A 22,637-nucleotide genomic window follows, 5' to 3' on the forward strand; every position below is an offset into this window, starting at 1 on the left:
ATCAGCCTATTTTGGGTTCCATGCTCACATATGTACTTGCAGTCACTAGGTTTGTGTATATTGAAATAATTATCACTGGGTACACATGCAGGGTTATAGTAGAATGTGAAAGTATCCAACTAGCCCATCGTAGGACTTTCCTTACCCTTGACCCTTAACTGCCACCTCTGTAAAATTAAAGATAGAAAAATACCTACCTTGAGTAGAGTTTTGCAAAGATATTAAAGAAATGTGTAACAGTTTGTGTCCCAAACACAGGTCACAGGGCATATCAGGAGCCAGAGCAATATTAATTTCCCTTCTTTTGCTACTTCACATACCTACTTTACATATCCTATAACTCTTTCTAGAAACCCCAAACTTTGTGGCAGTATATATCTATATGTTCCTCTATTGAATAGAATCCCAAACCACACAAAGACATAACAAAAAAAAAAAAAAGGAACATTATAGGTCAATATCCTTGATGAATAGAGACAAAAAAATTTGCAACAAAATTTTAGCCAACTGAATCCAACAACATACAAAAAAGATCATACACTCTGACCAAGTGGGATTCATCTTAAGTTCATAAGGGTGGTTCAACATACACAAATCCATGTCATACACCACATTAACAAAAGTCAAAAACCACATGATCATCTTAAAATGCGCAGAAAAAGCATTTGACAAAATCCAACATCCATTCATGATAAAAACTCTTACCAAAGTGGGCATAGAGTGAACATACCCTAAGACAATCAAAGCGATTTATGACAAACCCACAGCAAATATAATACTCAATAGAGAAAAGCTGAAACACTTCCCACTAAAATCTAGAACAAGACAAGGATACCCACTCTCACCACTTTTATTTAACAGAGTATTCAAAGTCCTAGCCATGGCACAGACAAACAAAAGAAATAAAACGTATCCAAATTGGATGAGAACAGGTAAAACTGTCACTCTACACAGAGGACATGATACCATACACAGAAAACCCTAAGGACTCCACACAAAAACCACTTGAATGATCGATGAAGTCAGGGAAGTAGCAAGGCACAAGATTTAACATACCAAAATTGGTTACATTTCTGTGTGCTAACAATGAAGTATTAGGAAAGAAATACAAAATACAGTACTTTTTAAAATGGCACCCACAAAAATTAAATACCTAGAAATAAACCTGACCAAGAAGGTGAAAGACTTTTATGGTGAGAACTATAAAATATTAATCAAGGAAATGAAAGAGGATCCAAAGAAGTGGAAATATATTCCATGCACCTTGATTAGAAGAATTAATATTGTTACAATGGCCATACTACCCAAAGTAATCTATATATTCAATGAAATCCCTATCAAATCACTCATGACATTTTTCACAGAACTAGAACAAACAATCCAAAAATTTATGTGGAATCATAAAATACCCAGAATTGCCAAAGCAATCCTGGGGTGGTGGTGGGGGGAAGCAGGAGGTGTAACTCTCCCAGACTTCAGACAATATTACAAAGCCATAGTAATCAAGAACAGACATACAACCAACGTAATAGAATAGGGAACCCAGAAATAAACCCAGACACCTATGGTCAATTAATCTCCAACAAAGGAGGTAAGAATACAAATAAACAAATACAATTCTATTTCAGCATAAACCCCCTCACCCAAGACAGTATATTTTCAGGTTCTCTCTACACTCCATTCTATTTATCTAAAAGTAATGGGGCCCTGGTGGACACTGTGCTAGGTTAAGGAGGACTGGCACGGCAAGACAGAAATCGGACCCTAACCTACCTGAGACTATAAGTTGATGTCACTGGAGCACCTAGGGGCTTGGGTTTTACAGGCATCCTTTGCTAGGAGACTTTACAAGAGTTCATACATAGTGATAGTAGGAAGAAAGGTGCTCAGGCATCCTTGTCTCAGTGCCTTATAAAATATGATTAAATCCCTCCCAAGAGCACTGGCTCACTGGCAGGGGTACACATTAAACCAGCACAATTTTTATTATTTTATCTACCGTGATTGGTTTTTTTTTGAGAAATTATTTTTATTTGTACAAGATTCATATTCTTGCTCTTTCCCATCTTCTGTGATTCTTATTGATGGGAACAGGATTGTGAAGCTTGGAAGCAATAGCTAGAAGTTCTCATTTCTGGCTGCAAAACCTGGGCATGCCTGTTGGGAATAGATGCCAAGCCTGGGGATGGAGAGTTAAGTGATCTGCCCACTTGACAAGCTCTAAGGTGGGGTGGTCTATGGTGACACCTGGCATTTGAACACTCCTTTCCACCAATAAAGCCAGAAGATTCCTTTTGGTATAACTTTTACTCTAACCATGGTGTTCAGAATCACAAGACCAAGAGATAAAACTCCCTTCTGATCACTGATGGAAATGCTGTCACAAACCTTAACAAAGACAGACTGAGAATGGAAAAGTATGTAAGAGGGAGAAAGAAAGAAAAAGGGGCAGGGGGAGGAAGAAAGAAGGAAGATGAAGGGACAGAGAAATCAAACTATTTGCCAGTCATCAGGGTTCCTGAGGTACAAAATGAACAGGGCATATGTGCAAAGTCTGGAAATAATTTTCTTCAATCATGTCACCACTGATGAGCACACAGTTTGCACCTGAAGATCATGCTTGGGCTAGTCAAAGGATACGTTTTTACAGCAGCTTATTAGGATGATTGCGATTATTGCCATAACCACATTCATGCACAGAATGTGAAGATTTTAAGATGGTATTTATTTTTTCCACATTTATTTTAAGCATAAATTGCTCCAGCAACTAAGGCCAGTGTAGATACTCAAACGATGCTTCCAGACTAAAACATCCCCCACCCCCTGGGGGAGGACACTGCTCCTTCCAGGTTTCTGAATGTTGACCATTCTTCTGTCTTCCGCACAACTGAGGGATGGTGCCTTGTTCTGTTTCTGTAAAGAATCGTCCACAGGAATTGAAACTTGGTGTGAAGGATATAATTTTCCCATCGGAAATGTAAGCATCATTTCATGTGTCGGTTAAGCCTGCCTGTTAAGAATCACACAAATCTTAAAGATGTTCCATGTCAGTGACATATGGAAGGCCCCCCACTTTATTTTTTGGTGATCCACAATATGATTCAGAAATAAAAGTCACAAACAATTTTTAACACTGCATATGTTCAAAGACCTCTGCCAAGAAGGAGAAAAAATAGTCTTGGCACCAGAAGCTAAAGTTCCTCTGTGATCAATGATGAGGACAAGTGGCCACGTCCCTGGTCTTGTCATGTTAGCATCAGAACAGAGGATAGAGCTTTTGGGAGGCTGAATGTCATGTCTTCTGTGGATTCTCAAGTCTCTGATGGGGGAAGAGGAATATGTTCACCCTTTTCAGTACTTTGTGGATTGTGTATCTGAATGTTGGAAGGCGGGGGAGATGACAGAGAAACTAGCAAACAGTATCTTAACTTTTAAAGTATGTCAGTAATGAGCCCATAACAAGTTCTGTTCCCTGGCTGCCTCCAGCCGACCTTGAGGCCCACACTATACTGACTAAGGATCAGTGCTGCTGGGACCTAGGCTTACAACAAGGTGCAGAGCTTGAGTGTCTGTTCTGGTGCCACACCAGCCCCCATACAAGCCCTCCAGAACATCAAGGGATAGCCTGCCACATCTGTATGCATGCCACCTAAGGCGACAAATGGCAATACTGTAGGTGCCTTGTTTCCTTCAGAAGGCACAGAGTAAACAGTTTAAATGACAAGTAGATGATATTTAACATTTTCAACAACAATCTGTTCACGCTAAAAGCGCAGTTAAAAAATACTACATATTAGGCAAAGGTCCAAATGCTGCATTGTCATGAGGGGGAGAAAAAAAAAACAAAAAACAACAACACAAACTACTTCTACCTTCCTCCCACACAGAAGAAAACTGACCTTGGTTTTCCAAATGCAGACCTGGGGTTTAATCCTGCCAATGACATCCAAAGACAAGCCAAATGCCCACTGAAGGCCTTGAAAGATAAATCAGTTTCCTCCCTTGAATTGTTTCTACCCCAGAACAGGGGCTTGGCTCATGGAGGAGGGATCTGTGGGCAGTAGACGAGAGACTAATGTATTCCCATCAACATAATGAACAGAGAGGATTTCTGGAAAATGCCATCCTCAAAAGATCTGTCAAGATGGAGCTGGGACCTGGTCTCTGATGAAACATGAATCTCCTTCGGACAACAGCAGCCCACAGCCACAGCTTTCATTAGAGCTCCCAGAATGATACTGCTTAATCACTGGCAGAGGGGGGGGAGGACCAGGTTCCTACCACACTCCAGGTGAGACCTGATGGTTTCTACATTGGAAAATGCCTGGGGAGTTCCCACTGTGGCTCAGCAGGTTAAGAACTGACTAGTATCCACAAGGAAGCAGGTGCAATCTTTGACCTTGCTCAGTGGGTTAGAGGATCTGGTATTGCCATGAGCTGCAATGTAGGTCACAGACATGGCTCAGATCTGGCATTGCTGTGGCTGTGGCATAGGCTGACAGCTGCAGCTCTGATTTGATCCCTTGCCTGGAAACTTCCATACACTGCAGATGTGGCCATTAAAAAAAAAAAAAAAGTGCCTAGGAAACACACTTATCTTCCAGCTTGGAATCTTCATCTTTCACAGCTAACCATCTAAGATGACTTCCCAGAAGATTTAACCACAAATGCCCTGAGGTGTTGGATGCTTGCTCCATGGGGATACTTGAAATTTCTCAACATGACCTCCATAATGGAGAAATGACTCACAGGATCAAGCCATTTATAGCTTTTAAAAGTGAAAGATATCCTCTTCTGCTACTGCTTTCTATGGAAAAGAATGACAAACACCTAACATTGCTCCAGAGACTGATAGCCCGATGCCAGATGAGTCCCTAAGGGGGAACAACAGAACAGGTACCATGGAAACACTGCTTAGGCTGACTCCCAGGTAAGAAAGGGGTGCCTCAGAGCTGAGGAGGGTGGAAGTCACCATTTCATAAGGAATGGTATTTTTAGAGGGCATGAAAAATGAGGTATGCATGAAACTGAAGATGATAACACAGAGCAGCCACACCGAACTATGAGTCTGGGCTGCATTTTCACTGTTCATTTCCATAACAACCCTTTATTTCACCCCTTTGTCCCTTTAATAAAGTTTCTACCTGAGAAGAAATGGGCACTGAGGGAAAGGTTATCATGCCACATGTTGTCAATTTTTTATTAGCCAACTCTGATTTTCTTCTCTCTTGATTTTCTCAACTCAGAAGTTCTTAACTCTTAATTTCACCCCAAATGCCAGTAGGTAATTCTCCATCCCTCACCTACCTCACGGCTGCTCCCTGGGTCTCTCTGCCACATGCCTTATCTCTGTAGTCATGATTTCCATTTCTTTGTATTTCTGTTTCCTGTTTAAGATAATTCATCTCTCTGGTCTTCACAGAGCAATAATTCAATTCTCAGTAGTGAGTATTCTCTTTTGTTTTTTTCATTTGTCAAGACGTTATTCTACTTTTTAGTTCTGGGAGGTCACTGATGTGTCCCAATTATATCCTCTAGAGGATTTGCCTTGTCTTATTATCATTAAGGCTCTGCTCTGCCTGTTCAACTAGCAACACAGCAGTCAGAACCAACTACACTATTTGTTCAGCTGGGTCCTTCAAGCACCCAAGTCCTCTTAAATACCTGATAACAGCACTCTCATACCTCAGACTTTGGGCAAATCAAACAAGAAGATGGTGGATGACAATGTGTTTTTCCCAGTCTAGTCCTCTGGACCCAAGTGCCCCAGTCAGGCCTCTCTCTATGTAGAAATATTTGATTTGTATAATTCAGTAGAATCAAATCAACTACTGTTCTGAAAACGTCTTTGCTAAATCTGATGCCTTTGCGTCCTTTTCCACTCTGTGTTCCAAAGACAACTCACCTCTTGCCTGGATTTACCACAGGGGCCCTTTCATTATCTTCTCTTTTCCACTTCAACATCTTTCAAGTCCATTCTTAAGCATCAGCCAGTCTTTGGTCATGTTAAAGGCAAATCTGATCCTGTCACCCCCTGCCCCAGACCCTCACTGATTTCCCACTAAAAGACTTTGAATCAAACTCCAAGTCTCTCCAGGGAACCACAACACTCTCCCATCTGACCCCAAACTCTTGGTCCAATTTGTCTCCTGCTATTCTTTCATCCCTCTGCTCCAACCACACTGCCTGTCTTATCATTCCTGCAAACAGTAAACTCATTCTTCCCTCAGGGGTTTCCTCTTGTTGTTCCCTCTGCAAGGAATGCCCTTCCTGAGGACCTCTGTGTGGGTTGGCTTGCTGCTTCCTACCATATAAATCTCTGCTCCAAGATTACAACCTCAGAATGATCTCTACATTATCTAAAACCACATCCCCCAATAACTCACAATACAATTACCCTGCTTTACTTTGTACTCTTTGAGCTATTTTCTTTGTTTATATTTCTCTTTTTCTAGACTATGAACATCATGAGGAAAAGCTTCCTTTGTTCAGTGTTCTGTCCCTGGTATTAGCAAAGTGCCTGGTGCCTAGTGGGATGCAATATTTATCACATGAGTGAACTGAAGAACAAATAGCTTCAACAATCAGGATGTCAAAAGAATACTATGACAAAAAGACAACTGAATAAGCTCTTTATTTTCTAACAAAGCAAACATTAAATCAAAATATTGCTAGATAATCAACATGTATAACTTTTATCTATGTACTACCTCTTAAATTTATTAGGTACAACTTGACTTGTTCAAATTAACTGAAATTAGCCAATGCATCTTGAAATAGGGACCCTTTTGAAAGGGAATCAGCACAGGCTATGCTTAAAGTTGCAATGGCAGTAAGTTGTATTTTTCAATCTAAATTATCTAAGTTTTCTACAATGGACCCAAGAAATGAAAAGGATATGAAAGCAAAAGAATGGATTCAAAGATTAGACTAGTAAGGAGATCAGAACAACAACAAAAACAAAAACAAAAAAACAGTAAGAAATCTTACGCTAACAAATATCTAGGAAAATAATGTTCTGAATAATTTATAGAGAATCCATCATGAGACTTTGTCAATGAGCTATAAGCGTGACCCACGTGTTCATCCCTCATCATCACCTCCTGGATGTTTTATGTAGTTATATGCACTCTCAACATGTTCCAAGATGGCTCAGGTGAACCTCTAACAGTGATAAATATCATCAGATTATTATTTTAGCAGATATGATAGACTTACACCTATAAACCAGCTCACCTATCAGTTTTTAACTCACAAAACACCATATTTTTGCCAATCAGATGGTACAGGCAAGGAACTTTTACTACGACCAAGAGATATACTGAAGATTACCAGCTTCAAAGGGACTGAACCTCTTTCCCTGCCTCAGGAACACTGCACAGAAGAATGGCTGTTCAGAGTCAGGAGAGGCGAGTCAGACTCTTGGCTCTGAAACTCCAAAGTCTTGAGTTCATCATTTGATTTTTTGATTCTAGATGAAGATGAACACAGCAATACCTATGTTCCCTAATATTGCTGTGAAAATAAAATTATATATCAAATAAATGTTTTGTAAAATGGCTATTTTTTGTTATTTTTTTACTCTACTCCTTTGAGGCTACTAAAGCTATTTTCTCAATTGATGTTGTCATGTGTGTAACTTGTAAAGGAAGAGGAAAAGAATGAGCAAGCACCAAAATGGCTGTTTGGCCATGTGGTTTCCTACTTAAAATGAACAATGGTTGTATCTGTATTTAAAATATTGAAATTGTAGTATTAAGCCAAAAAAAAAAAAAGACACTGCTGTTTCTTCAAATACACGAAAGCACCAAGCTATTAGGAAACACCCATAGTTTGTTTCCATACCCAAACGTTTCCAAAGAATTCATCTCTTTCCCAAGGAGAAAGCTAGATTCATTGGCCATCATAAATGGAACAGAATTCTTTATACACTCACATGAACATATGAGGATAACAACAAAATCAGAAGAAAAATGCGCAGTACCATGCACTATGTGAAAACTCTTTGCTGTTATAAAATGTTAATTGCTAAAACTCTGGAATCGAAGTCTCCATAGCATCTTTACTTATTGTATTGCTTTGTTTACTAGAGTTATTCTCTTGTTCATCCCTAAATATATCCCCTAAGATCTTACCAAATAAACAGAACAGAAAACATGATGAATACTCTGATGAAGGCATTTAGTTTCATAAAACATTCTCACCATGATGATTTAGCTATCAATTGCTCAAGCCCACCCCAATATCACACTCAGAAGTTGCTTTATAGAAGTAATTAGTTATAAACAAAGAGATCATAGGTTACTGACAAAATTACCATACACTAGGAATCCTCCATCAACAAGGATAACTGAACTCTTTAAGGAAAACAGTACAATTCCTCAATTTTTAATCTTAAAATCCACTCTGTTCTCTCTTTTACACAAAATCCATATTATCATGGCTAAATGAAACTGATTATTTTGCCCATCCTCACCACCAAAACCAGTCCATGGAATCCCTTCATTCAATTAATCACAGAAAAATATGCAATCATCCATGTAACTTGAAAGAAACATGGTCAGCTAGCCTTGGGCTCCATGACTAGGTCTACCTGATATGTAGGGAAGAAACAACGTATCTACTTTTTTGAAACTGAGTATCACATTATAGCATTTTGAATGTTTACTTTGTTGTTCTCCTACCTCCTGCTGATTCTTGACCAGCCATTCCTTAATGGTGTTGAGGGCAATGATGGCAGCAGGCTCATTTGGAAAACCTAAGTGAAGAGCAGAATAAAACACATTACACATATATTAAAAAAAAGACAAAGGCAGTAGAGAAGTTAATCATGGTATGATATTGGATTTTTCTCGTCTCTAAGTATTTGATTCAACAAATTAGCACTGAGGAAGACAGATCTTATTAAGGTATACACTATGCACTTCACATCGCAGGATATGAAGCCTATGACTCTATATACAAGGCATTAAGGGGGCTGGTCCTACACCAGCTGAAAGCTAAAAGGCAATAAATGACTAATTGTCTCTTTGGTCCTACAACAGTATCTGTTAAAGTGTATTTACATTTTCTTAATAGCTCTCAGGACATTTTTCATATAATTTTCTCATAAGAGGTGTCAGATGAAGGTTTATGACCTTCAGTTTACAAATCAAGTAAATGTAGCTCAGAGCACATGTGTGAGTGACCTGAGGTTACCAAGGTCAGCAGTACTCCATCAATGAACTGACACGAGGCAGGGCAAACAACTTGTCAAAACCCATACCCCTGAGAGTGATTCTGTGGATTCATGGAAGGTCATGCTTGTTTCATTTGGGGCCATTGGAAATGATGTTTGAGATGAAGATATAAAATGACCCGATTTTGTAATATAGGTTTAGTTTTAGAAGGGCAGGAAGAGCAATGTACTTATAATACATCAGTGAACATGAGCACACATAATCAGAATTTCTAAAGCTTATCCTTTAACTTGTATAAACCAAACTCATTCAAGAACTTGCAGGATCATCAGACATTCTGCCAACAGAGATAAAAGTATGTGAAGGAATAAGCTTCTAAGTTAGTTATTTATGGAGCAGAAAGAAGAGATGAGCATGACTATTCCACTGAAACTATTGTCTTCAACCCCCCACTGGCTTCCTCATCACCAAGACCCAGAGCCTTTCAATCAGTCTTCATCTCTTGTATTAAATGTGTTTAAACTTGTTTTTCATGTTTTCAGCATCCCTTCCTTTGTGGATTTTTTTAAGTATGCAATTTGACGGTTTTTAGTGTGTACAGAAAGTTGTGCAATCGTTGCCACAAATTCCGAAAGAGTTCCTCCATCTGAAAAAGAACATACATACCCTTTAACAGTCACTCCCCTCTCTCTCCTGTTCCCCCAGACTCTGACAGCTACTCATCTACTTTGTGTCTTTATATATGCAGATTCTCCTCCTGGATTTTTCCACCCTGCCTTCTTCTGTGTCTTCTCCCATCTGTTTGACCTCTCCTGGGCTCTTTTTTCTAGGAGCACCCATTAATGTCTGTCATCCCCAACATCCTACAGTCAGCTTCCTGAGGTCATGCTGCATTATCATCCACCAACATGTCCTCAAGGATGTCTTCTCACCAGAGAGGGCCCCTGTAACCTTGTTTGTGCAGATGCAGAAAGAGAGGTATGAGGCGTATTCCTCTACAAAAGGACTCTATTCTGGCTATTAGGGTTCTGCCTGTGGCCTGACTTCTGGCCTAGTTACTGCAGTATCTCAGTATCTCCCCTTCTGGTAACTGGGTCCTACAGACAGTTTCACCCAGCAGTACCTTACACCACTCCCTTTTCCTTCTTTCCTTTTTGATCTCATCCAAGGTCTGATCAGCTTTCAACGAACAACTGTAGTTAACTCTTGACCATGGTCCTTGATCCCCTCCCCCTCCGTGATCTTTCCAGCACATGACTCCCAAGTGATTCTTCCTCAAACAGAGTTACCAACACCTTACACAAAACAGTAGCCTTGGCCCCACTCTCCAGCTCCTGAACAGTAAACTTGAGTGCCTTAGTTTGGCATTCTACATTCCAGGGGGCCTTTATAAATTTGTGTCTTAGTTTTACTTATTTATTCTCTTCCCATGCTATCCTTCTCCAAATTTTTGATATGTTTTAGTACTTATATCATAAAATGCAAGGGCCATAGAAAGCTAATTAACACTCTAATGATGCTCAGTTGCAATGGCCATCAGCATTAACCTTTAGAAGACATAATTCCCCACAGAGAAATTATACCAGTTCTCCCAGAACCATGGCAACTGTGGTCACTTCTCAATTACTTGTGACCTCCTGGTCCCTTGCCCACATTCATCAAAACCTCTGGCACTGAGTTATAGTTTTCATCTCTATCTCAAGGCTTGCCATAACTCCACATGATTTCAACAAGCATGGAGCTGACCCACCCAACACCTGGCCTGCCAGTTCCCTGACCTGATCATTTTTGACAATATCCTTCAATCTAGTCCCTCCTTAAATCACACCCTGGACCTCCATGTACTATTTCCAATCCAAAATGACTCACTCAAAACTTGTTCCCTCTTGAGTTTGTGCAACTACTTTCCAAGCTATGTCATTTACACGCACTTGAAGCCTGCTCTGTCCTCAAACCCTTCCACAAATAAAGGCTAACATTTCACCCCTGAGTGGTCACATTTCTCCATTGTTCCCTGCTTTCTTCTTCCAGCTAAAGGGGCCTTCTTTCTGCTCTCTGAATGTGGCATGGTCCTTTTTGCCTTCTTGCCCTAAGGCTTTGCTCATCCTCTTTCCTCTCTCTGAAATGACATTTCTCTCTTCTCCTAGCTTAATTTAACATCTGTCCTCTGCTCAGCTGTCACTCTGCCATAGAGGGCTTCTCCCATATGGATGACTACCCATCTCATGCTTCATGACACTACAGACCTTTTCCTCACGGCACTCACCATAGTTCCAATTTTACATTTATCTATGTAAATATCTGATTGTCTTCGTTGCTTAAAAGCCCTAAAGAGGCAAATGCCACATCTAATTTTACTTATCACTGTATCCCTAAAACACCACTGGCACATACAGGATGATCAATGAATGTGTCTTGAAGGAATGGATTGTGGATTTGTGAACCTTTGTATTGACAGAAGGAAAGGCTAATTACTGGGGGAACAAGGGTGTTTAGCCCTAGGACATGGGGAGGGCCAAAGGATTCTGAAACATCCAAGCAAAATGACACTGAATCCACATTTCGTCCCCGAGGAAAGACTGAGAAGATGCATGTGAGGAAACAATTCCTCATGGGAAGACAAGCTGTAATTAAAAGTGGAGGAAAATATCAAGACAATTACCCCTGAAAATACCTCTGCTTTCAGTAACATTTATGTACAAGATAAAGTAAGATGTCCAGGGTCATAGCCACAGCACAGCCCTTTGTTCACCTAGCTACAAGACCCCACAGGTAAGACCAATGAGTATGCAAGGATAGATTTCTGCCCAGGGTTGGGCTCCTGATGACAGGTGGGCTCCCTGCTTGGGGAGGTCTCAACTTTATTCTGGTCACCAGGGGACTTTTGTTCACAAGAGAAGAATGGCCCCACAGGGGGAAGGCTACAGACAAGCTTCAGATAAATCACTGAATTAGATGACATAGAAAATCTCTCCCAAGTATGAGGGTCAATGAGGATGAACAAGCCATTAATAATTCAGAGCCAAGCATGCAGGGACTTACATGTGTGCCCAGGTGTGTGTGGAATCTGCTTCTGTCATTCCACAGCTACTTAGCTTTTCATTCATTAGGACAGATTAAAATTTATTTTTGTTGTAAATGGCAAAATTGACTTTACTGCAACTTATGTAAGAGTTTTAAAATTTTATTTGTGTATTTAAATTGCTTGCTAAATTTTATATGTATGTGTATTATATGTATGTGTGTACATATACATATGAACTATTCCCTAAATCATGATATAAAACATTTCCAACACCTCAGACAGCTACCTTGCCCAGGTCATCGTCTCTCCCACTAAGAACTGCTATTCTCTCCTCTATTATCATAGTTTTGTCTGTTTTTCCACTTCACAGATATATGGACAATGTGTACTCTTTTTTGTCTCTATTTTGTTAGTACTATGCCTGCCTGCTTCTTTTATGGGTCCATACATCTGTGCTATCTCCATACACTGAGCAGAAGCACACTATTTTTCACTGCAGTGTTATATTCCACTGTCTACATAGTACACAATTTACTTATCCATTCTAATGTGGATGGACACTTGGGCTGTTTCCAGTTTGGGGCTACTGCAAACAAAGCCACCATGAACACGCTTGTACACATCACTTGGTGAACACAAGTTCCTGTTTCTGTTGAGCACATACCAGAAGTCCTTAGGTTATCTGGATGTTTAACTCTGACAGATTCTGCCAGTTTTCAAAAGCAGCCATACCGATTTCCACTTCCACCAGAAATGTAAGAAAGTTTAAAATAATGTATTTTTCCATCTTACTTAACCTGTCAAGATGTAGCTAATTATATTTTCTTGACCACATGTAAAGCCATTAAGGATAGCTTTAAGCTGATCAATACCTTTTATAGCTAGAGGCTCAGACACATTTTATGACTTGCCTGTTTTCTCTCTACAGAGCAATGAGTACTTAAACCAGAAGCGGAGAAATTCTGTCAACAGAACATCAAAACAAGATAGGGAATGGGGGAGGAGTTCCCATTGTAGCTCAGCAGGTTAAGAACCTGACTAGTATTCATGAGGATGTGGGTTTGATCCCTGGCCTCACTCAGTGGGTTAAGGATCTAGTATTGCTACAGCTGTGGAGTAGGCCGGCAGCTGCAGTTCCGATTTGACCCCTACCCTGGGAACTTTTATATGATCCACTTGCGGCACTAAAAAGGGATAAAGAAAAAGGGAGGGGGATAAAAGAGGGAAAACTCAAGAAGGGGAAAACAAACAGCAAGTTGCGTTTAAAATGCTTGTCTCCTGTGGTGCATAAAATACCTCTTTAGACAAACATTTTCTCTCAATACTCTTTTTCATCAAGTTGTGGAAAGATACAGCAATGAAGACTCATTGAAGGTTCTGCCCAGCCACTGAACTACATGTTTGTTAGAACTGCTGAAAACCCAGAATGTTTTCAACACAATTAGAGTGAATATGGTTTTGATCTTGCCATAAATGGTTTTCCCTTCTAGCTTTTTATTCTCCTTTGTTGTTAATTCCCAGTATCTTTAACTTTGTCTAAAGGCATCCGCGGAGAAACAAAATATGTTCCCCTTTTATGAAACTCAAATATTTTCTACTAAAAATCTAACATATTCTACTAAAATATAGATAGAACTTTTTCTGCCAGTGTGTAATTGCCCTTTTTGGTAGAACTTCTGTTTTTAAACTTTAAGGGTGTGCTTATAGCTATAGACGGCTAGAACATACAGAGGCATACGGTAATGCCTTAATTATTTTTGAGAATTTCTTAGTGCTAAAAAATTAAGTCAAAGTGAACAGAATATCTTGTGCAATTAAGCCCTCCTCTCTTTCTTTCTTTTTATGGCCACACCTGTGGCACATGAAGTTCTTGGGCTAGGGGGCGAATTGGAGCTGCAGCTTGTGGCAACACCAGATCCTTAACCCTCTGAGTGAGGCCAGGGATTGAACCCATATCCTCACTGACACTATGTCAGGTTCTTAACCTACTGAGCCACAAAGGGAACTCCTAAGCCCTGCTTTAAAACATTAATCCCATCTAACTTGGACAGTCTACCCACGACCAGCCTCTCTCTTGCGTTTCCTCCCATCCCTTTCCAGCCCAATTTCTAGGAGTCACCTATGTTCTAACTGTGGATACCTCTCTACCAGTTTTAAGAAAAAATGCAATCTGGAGATCAATGTCCAGGCAAAGCTCACAAATGTAAAACGTATTGTTTATATACTGGATAATTTCATTTTTAGCTGCACACTTTCTTGGGCAGTAGCCTTCACCTCAAAAGGTGTTTTGGTCCATCTTCTTGCCCTCCCCAATAAGGCATTTGGCCCAAGGCTGTGATAAAATTCCAACAATTTTATGGAATCATAAAACCCCATGCAAAGTACACATTATTTAGAAAGTGGGTGCCACACTCACCAGCCCTCAGGATGACTATAAAGCACTGCATTGGGGTTGAATTACTATAAATATCCAGATGTAAGAAGCAACAGTTTTTCTTTTTAAAAAAATCAGACTCGTGAATTCTACACATTAAATTCACATCCACTTTTACACCCTCCTTCCCCATCAAGTCTCTAACGAGGAAAGCATGCTTCTGCTTTTATTTTTTTTCTATGTACACACAAACTGAAGTAAAACAAAAATATCATGCAGTTGTTAAACACGGGATTTCCAGCATTGATGGAACTCTAACTGTCCACTGGGTTTATTGAAATGTTAACATCCATTGACCTGGGATTATCAACACTGTGGATGCAAAACTACACTTGGCTTTTTTTTTTTTTTTTTTAGGGAGGATCCATAAATATTTTTCCATCTTAGCGAACCAAAGGGAAATGAAACAATACACGTTACAAGCTCAGATCAAACATGAAATGCAAGATGAGTTCTGTTTTTTTCAGAACATTCTTCCCCAGCCCTCCCTGAACCAACACACACACACACACACACACACCCTGTCCTGGATAGCAAAGTGAGGTAAAGGGATGTAGATCAAGGGTATAGTTGGCATGAGGAAATACTGAGCAAAGAATTTAGTTTTTTAAATCTCAAAACAAGGAGTTCCCTGGTGGTACCGTGGTTAAGGATCCTGCATTATCACTGGCTATGGCATGGGTTCAATCCCTGGCCTGGGAACTGTCACATGCCTGCGGTCATGGTCAAAAAAAAAAAAAAAAAAAAAAAACTCAAAATGGGCTTCATCAACCCCCTCCCCAGGCCTCCTTCCAAAGCATAAAAGCAATTCTGACAGCAATGGAATCAAATTACTTGAGAGAAATGAGCTGAAGGAGATTCACCGTTAAGCAATCGCCAGAGCAGTCGCTCAGACAATTCCGGCTAAAGGCTGAGTTTCACAAAAGATAAAACAGGTGAAGTAATAAGAGTGACACTGGCCCCTGTTACTGCAGCGGGCATGGAAGCAGAATGCTAAAAAGGCTGTGGCTGGCTTCTCACAGGAGCACAAGGGTGAAGCTCCTGCAGCCTCTCAGGAGATGGTGGGGTCTTTGCTGTTGTGTCAAAGGACAAGGGAGGTTGTGTTACATGCATATGCACACATAATATGGCTTATTAATAAGTTGGATCACTGCAGCATATGCTGATCATGCCCCCATAGCATGTGCCATCCTTGCATCCTGGCTCTCCTTACAACCCCTGGCACCAGTGGACTTTTAACTGTGGGTTCTCACTGTCCACCTCTGGGGCAGGTCCATCGTGTCAAGGAATCAAGGCTACCATGAGCATCCTTCAACTCATGATTAATGAGAAATGGTGCGAACACGGCGCAGCTCACTCACCCTCGAGGGGATGAAGGCCAAGGTGCCCCCAGCTACCTAGTGGGTTGATTCCCCACAATGGCAAACTGCTAGTTATTTTTGTTTGTTGTTTTTTTGTATTTTCTTGACCGTACCGACAGCATACTCAAGTTCTCAGACCAGGGATCAGCCACAGAAGTGACAATGCTGAGTCCTTACCTGCCAGGCCACCATAATGCACTCTTTATTGGAGTCTTTTCCTGTCTCTCTTCCCCACTCCTTTTCCTGAAATAACCTCACAAATTAACTACTTGCCCCCAAACCCTGACCTCTGAAATCTGTTTTGGGGAGAAGCCAAACTGTGACAAGCCATCAATGTCCATCCACAAACTTGAGAAAATGAGGTGTCATGTCTTTTTTTTTTTTAATGGGCCACACCTGCAACATGTGGAATTTCCCAGGCTAGGGTTTGAATCAGAGCTGCAGCTACCAGCCTACACAATGTAGGATCCAAGCTGCGTCTTCGACCTATGACAAAGCTCATGGCAACAACAGATCATTAACCCGCTGAGCAAGGTCAGGGTTCTAACCTGCATCCTCATGAATACTAGTCAGATTCTTCACCCATTGAGACACAAAGGTAACTCCTGTCATGTCTTATGTTGATATAACTCTTTCTCTAAACTTTTCTAATTATAATCTCTGGTGTATGCACAATAGAGAAATGTTTTATGAATTACAGAACAATGTGGGGGGAAGTTTGAGAACTCACTGGTCATCAGCATGAAAGCACAACCATATTTTAACTGGGGGGACTATACAGGTCACCTAGGCCAGGCTTACACTGGCAGGCAAAGGTGTCCCACTAGATAGCAATCTTAAAATAACAGTAAACTGTTGCTGTTATTGTTGCTGCCTCTGTTCGCATTTATTGAGAAATTATAAGTCACTCCATATTTACATGCATTTTCTTATTTAATATTCCTAATAACCCAATGAAAAGAAGAAAGGAGAGGAATGAAGACATGTTGGCTTCTAAATGGACAGTGACTTTAGTGTATTGAGGAAAAGACTGGGCTAAGATGATTAATTTGTATTTACATCAGACTGCCAAGAGGCGTGCAAAGTATAGTCTGTGTTATGCAAGTTTTACTGAACTTAGCATCACTCACTGACATGATGACCAATTTGGACCAGCATCTACTTGAAGAGGAAGCAAAGATACTGTACATGACCATGGATGGATATGGCATGGAAGCCTAGGCTGTTCTTAGGAGCCCTGCCACCACCTCTGGCTTCCTCATAAAAGAGTTCAAACCCTCAAAATTCCCTTCCAGACATGGATCATCTTTCCCATTTTAAAGAAGGAAAAAACAAAAACAAAAACAAAACAAAAACCCCAACTCGGAAAACTCAAGCAAGGTACAGGGCCAAGTGACCTAGCCTGGGTCTGTCCATCTTCCTTACACCCACACTCCTGCCCAGTACCTGGCATACAGTTTGTCTTCACATCTGCACAGAATGTACAGATGTCACCATAATCTTCAGAGATTCCAATCCCAATGCAACACCGTTTAAAATTCCAGAGAGGAAATCAAAGTAGAGGCCCCTTTGGTCAGAAAGCTTGCAGCAGAGTGCCAAGCACAGAGCCCCCTGGGGGGACCGTGCCCAATAGACCTGGGGTGACTGATGTTCTGCTCTTTGTCAGGTGGCAACACCCATCTGGCATTTAACGTCTTCACTGCAGAGCATAAGTGAGACTCAGCATATGGAAGTTCCCAGGCTAGGGGTTGAATCGGAGTTACAGCTGCCAGCTTATGTCATAGCCATGGCAATGTGGGATCCAAGTCATGTCTGCAACCTACACCACAGCTCACAGCAATGCCAGGGATCAAACCCACACCCTCATAGATACTAGTGGGGTTCATTATCACAGAGCCATGATGAGAACTCCAGAACCTGAGTGTGTGAAGCTCCCTGGCTCATGAGAGAACTTCTGTAACATCACACCTTTCCCTATGGCCCTGCCTTACTCATTACTTTATTTCAACTTAGCACTGATTTTCCTAGCAGGGCCTCTAAGATTGGGCATAATGTAAAAAAGGAGAAGGAAAATCATACACTTCTCATTTTAATCTCCTCACACCCATTCTTTCATTTCACCTGACCTTACATGTGCCATAGCAAAAGATAGCCCATAAATTCCACTACATTCAGCCTCAGACCTGAGTTCTCTTGTTTTCACCTCTTTACAGAATTGTGAAACATGAAGTTTTCCTTTCAAGCTGCCTTTGCTCTGCAAAGCATGTATGAATGAGCAGCATTTTTATGGGACACAAGGTTACAATCTATGCAAGCTTCATCAGCTTCTCAAACTTATGAGTGCCAGTGTCTATTTCTAACGGTGTTTTTAAAATCAGCTTTTGCCTAAGGAATTATAATAATGACCTGAGAAATGGCTCGTGAAACAAATTCTATTCTATGCAAGCTGTTCCTACTACCCTTGAATAAGTCTCTTAAGAAAGGTGATGAAAGATCTCAGAGAAACACCTGGAAACAAATGAATTTGTATGAAAATTTTTTTAAAAGAACACTTTTCCTATAGGGGTAATCGAGAGAGTTCATTCATGACATCACACTTATGTAGAAAACATTTATACTGGGATCTACTGAGAGATGGAAATGCAGTGTCTCTCTTTGGAGCTGGTGCCATCTATGGTGCATGGACCTGGTGATCTCATGTCCGTGCTTAGAGCCCCCAATGGTTTCCTCCTCCCATATGGCCCAAAGTCCAAACTCCCTACTTTTTGACTTGCAGAGCACTTTTGTTGCCCTTGTCACAATCTGAAACGGCATTGGTCCCATGTGCTTGGTTATCTTGCATTCCGTTTACCCAATGCAATATAAGCCCCATGAGGCAGAATCCCAGTCTTACCATTTTTCCACCTTCAGGGCTCAAAACAAAATAGGTGGTCGAGAAGATAGCTATAAATGGGAAGAGGAGAAATATCCAGTTGCTCCAGTGCCCTGTGAGTTTCCCTTGCGTCCTGCAGTGATTTGAGGCCTCCTGAAGTTCAGGGAAATCAGCCCTCTCTCTGGAGGGCAAGAAAGGAATTCAATCTGTGCTTCTCTCCAGAGCCTGCTGGCCAAGACCCTCACACATGTCACTTTGGCACAACCTACAGACATTGCCTAGGAGAATGAGAACTAGGTCCCTTTAACTTTGGCCTTCTGTCACCTGCAAGTGGGCAAACATAGTACCTTTTTCAAGGACACATCAGCACAGAGTGTTGCTTAGCTTTGAGAGCCACTGACTCGTAGGCATAAAACTACCCATGATCCAAAAGCTATGTTTTTAATGGCTGTACTTGCAGTATATAGAAATTCCTGGGCCAGGGGTTGAATCTGAGCTGCGACTGCCACCTACTCCACAGCTTCAGCAACACTGGATCCTTTAACCCACTTCACTGGACCAGGGATCAAACCCATGCCTCCACAGTGAGCCAAGTTTCTAAAGTAGGATTCTTAACCCACTGTGGCACATTGGGAACCCCTCCTACTTTTAGGCCCACCCTGATTCTCCTCAAGATTCTCGTGAAAGAAACAGGCTGAGGATGGTTATTATCGCTCCCAGCAGTGTTAACCTTGAACACCACACATGGAAGAAGATGAGTCCAACCCCTAAGCCTGGATTATCGCTTTTGACTCATCCATCTGATCAAGTTCCAGAAAGGCCCAAGGGTGAAAACAGCCTTCACAATTCCAGGAATTCCTCTGAAAAGCTTCCTGGTGACCAACTCCACTGAGAAGACGACTCAGTGTGGAGAGTCTCTCCTCCTCAAGTGTGAAGGCTAAGACACTACCATCTGAGGTCTGTCTGAACTTGTCTCTACTTCAGCACATGGACTTTTCCTACATAGCGGTGGTTCAGTTGATGGCAACTGTACTACAGTTCGATACCATTTATAATGGCCGCCACTGCTTTGCTGAGTGAGGCAAAGATTTAACACACTCTTAGGGATGAAGACTGTAATTAAAAATAAATCATTCAATGTGATTTTTGTAATCAAAAATTCATTATTTGCTATAATTGAAGTCCACTGGAGGGCCTCAGACTGAGTCATTTTCAAAGACATTCCCAAGATAAAGTAAGAAGTTCTGAAAAAGCCCATTTTGAGACAAAAATTCAAGTTTGATGTGAGCATTAGACTGCTGTGTCATTTTGATAGGTTTCTCTTTGTGCTCGACTGTGTAAGTGTCCTCAGTCCTTTGCTCTTTTTTTTTTTTGCCACACCCTTTGCCATCTGGCTTTGCAGAGCCTGTACCCATGAGTGGGGTGTTATTTCTCTGCCACACTGAGGTAGAGTTTGGCCATGTGAATTACCTTGGCCAACAAGAAGTGAGCAGAATCAATGCTTTAAAAGCACTTGCTGTAATGTAAAGAAGATGTACCAAGTAGGCACTGCCCTTTCAGACTGGCATCTGAAATGTGACAGTTGGAATAGACTGAACCCCAGTAGAAGTCTGGGCTCCAGACCAGGTTGGCCAGACCAAGCCCAGCCTCTCTTAGTTAAACCACAGCCAACCCACTGAGCTGTGAACAAGAGAAAAAAAATCCTATTTACTGTCAGCCACTTGGTTTGGGGGTTTGTAATTCAGAAAAGTCTGACAGATATATTGACAGCACTGGTGAACAACCTCAGCATTTTTCTGAATCCCACTGAGGCTCCACAGCACCCAGTGGTTTGCATTAGTATCTGGGATATGGTTTCACCTGTTGACTGTCCAGCGTCAAAGTATTATGTGCATCACAAAATCTACATACCAGTTCAAGGATTCAAAGAGGCACAGGACCTGGTTTAGGAGAAACCCTAGAATGAGGCAAAGAGAAGAGGTTTTGGAGTCGGACCTGGCAGGCTTTGGCTCCTCCCCCTGAAAATTGCCACCTGCAAGCACGGCACATTTCTATTCCTCAGTGTCCACACCTGTAACAAAGCTATTCTCTCATTGTGAAGATTAAGTTAAGTCATACGCCCCTTGTTTCTCACAGGTTTTCCTTATTACTTTAAAATGTAAGGAAGCCGAAAAGTATAAGAAAGCCTTGGGAGAATGCTGGCCAACACTGAAGGCCTGGAAACTAAGCACTTCAATGCACCACTGGGGAGTGCCCTCAAGCACAGGTGTGTTCAATTTTCAAGCTTTGGTGTCTCACTATTTCCCCCAACAACTTGGGAGCAGACTTACAGTTCCCATTTTTCCCAGAATCCCTTTCTGATACTAAAAAAATGCAATTTTTGATGGGACACAGGTACGAGATGAAGCATGTTTTCACAAAATACACCTCATTTATGACAGCCTCTGAATAAGTTGTACCATATTTGCTGTAATCTAGAGTACCCACCTCCAAAAGAAGCTTACTAATTAACTGCCGCCCCTACCCCACTCCCACACACAAATCACCACATTCCTGATTATTATAGCATCCTAGTAATAGTCAACCATTTCTGTAAAGAATCTAAAAGATTTTGGAATGGCCTGGCCTTGAACAACTGACTGATTAACTGCCTAAGACTTTTTTATTTTTATTTTTTAGTATTTTATGTAGAATATCCCCTTCACTGGTTTTTGGATTTGAAAGGTTTACCTCCTGTAAGATACTGCTCCTCAAAATGCCTAGAGGGATGTAATTGGAAGTGATGCATGTACCATTTTGCTCAAACAGACAGAACCTGGCCCACTCCTCTCAACCACAGTGAGGCACTTGGAGGACTGTCAGTGTTTGAGGGAGGACAGAAGAATGAAGAGATCAAATAAGCCACAGAATTGTAGAGCAGGAAAAGTGCATTTTAAATGCAAATTTCCCACAATGCTCATCATTGTTCATCTTAATAATGAATGATGGTATTTCACAAACCATGAGCTCTAGACCAAGTTTGTGGTGAAGTAATGAAATCCTAGAAGGGCATATTTCTCATCAAAAATCAATTTGTTCTCCTGTTTGAGCTGTGGTAAGCAAACACATGATAGCATAAAGTCATAATGTGCCATGAAAACCTGCCGGGACCAGAAAAAAAAATTAGGATGTGCTTTTAGTGGTGATAAATATCCATTTAAACATACACATTAAAGATTTATTTTGAAGGATCTCTTCAGGAAAGTGGAACTTTTTGGAGACTTCAAGGTTTTTGTTGTTGTTGTTGTTTTTGCTTTTTAGGGCTGTACCTGTGGCATATGGAGGTTCCCAGGCTAGGGGCCCAATTGAAGCTACAGCCACAGCAATGCTAGATCAGGCTACATCTGCAAACTATACCACAGCTCATGGCAACACCAGATCCTTAACCCACTGAGTGAAGCCAGGGATCAAACCCAAAACCTCATGGTTCCTAGTTGGATTCTTTTCCACTGTGCCACAGAGGGAATGCCCAAAGTATTCTTGATAGAAATGTAAAGTAGATGGATGCACAGTCTTTTACTTATGTAACACGTGATAAATTTTTTTCTTAAAAAGTAGAATGGCATTCTGGAATGTAGGGATCTTAGAAGTCATCGTCCCTTCCTAACAAGCAAAAAGCTGAACTGAAAAAAAAAAACTGAAAAACAAAACTAGAAAAACAAACAAATAAACAAAAAAAACGAGGTCACAGGTCAAACTGCTATCTCTTTAAATTTGAGAGACAGGT

The 22,637-nt window shown here is 41.0% G+C and overlaps 1 long non-coding RNA gene across 2 annotated transcripts in view; it reads right to left on the reverse strand.

Moving 5' to 3' along the window:
- Nucleotides 1–22,637, reverse strand: part of LOC125122841 (uncharacterized) — a 424,256-nt gene that overhangs the window by 341,696 nt on the left and 59,923 nt on the right. For both annotated transcript variants that reach the window (XR_007133921.1, XR_007133920.1), the window contains exon 2: nt 8,685–8,758. This is a non-coding gene — a long non-coding RNA (uncharacterized LOC125122841). The remainder of the gene's footprint in view (nt 1–8,684; nt 8,759–22,637) is intronic.

The sequence above is a fragment of the Phacochoerus africanus genome, chromosome 3, assembly GCF_016906955.1.
Source record: "Phacochoerus africanus isolate WHEZ1 chromosome 3, ROS_Pafr_v1, whole genome shotgun sequence".
Classification (NCBI taxonomy): domain Eukaryota; kingdom Metazoa; phylum Chordata; class Mammalia; order Artiodactyla; family Suidae; genus Phacochoerus; species Phacochoerus africanus.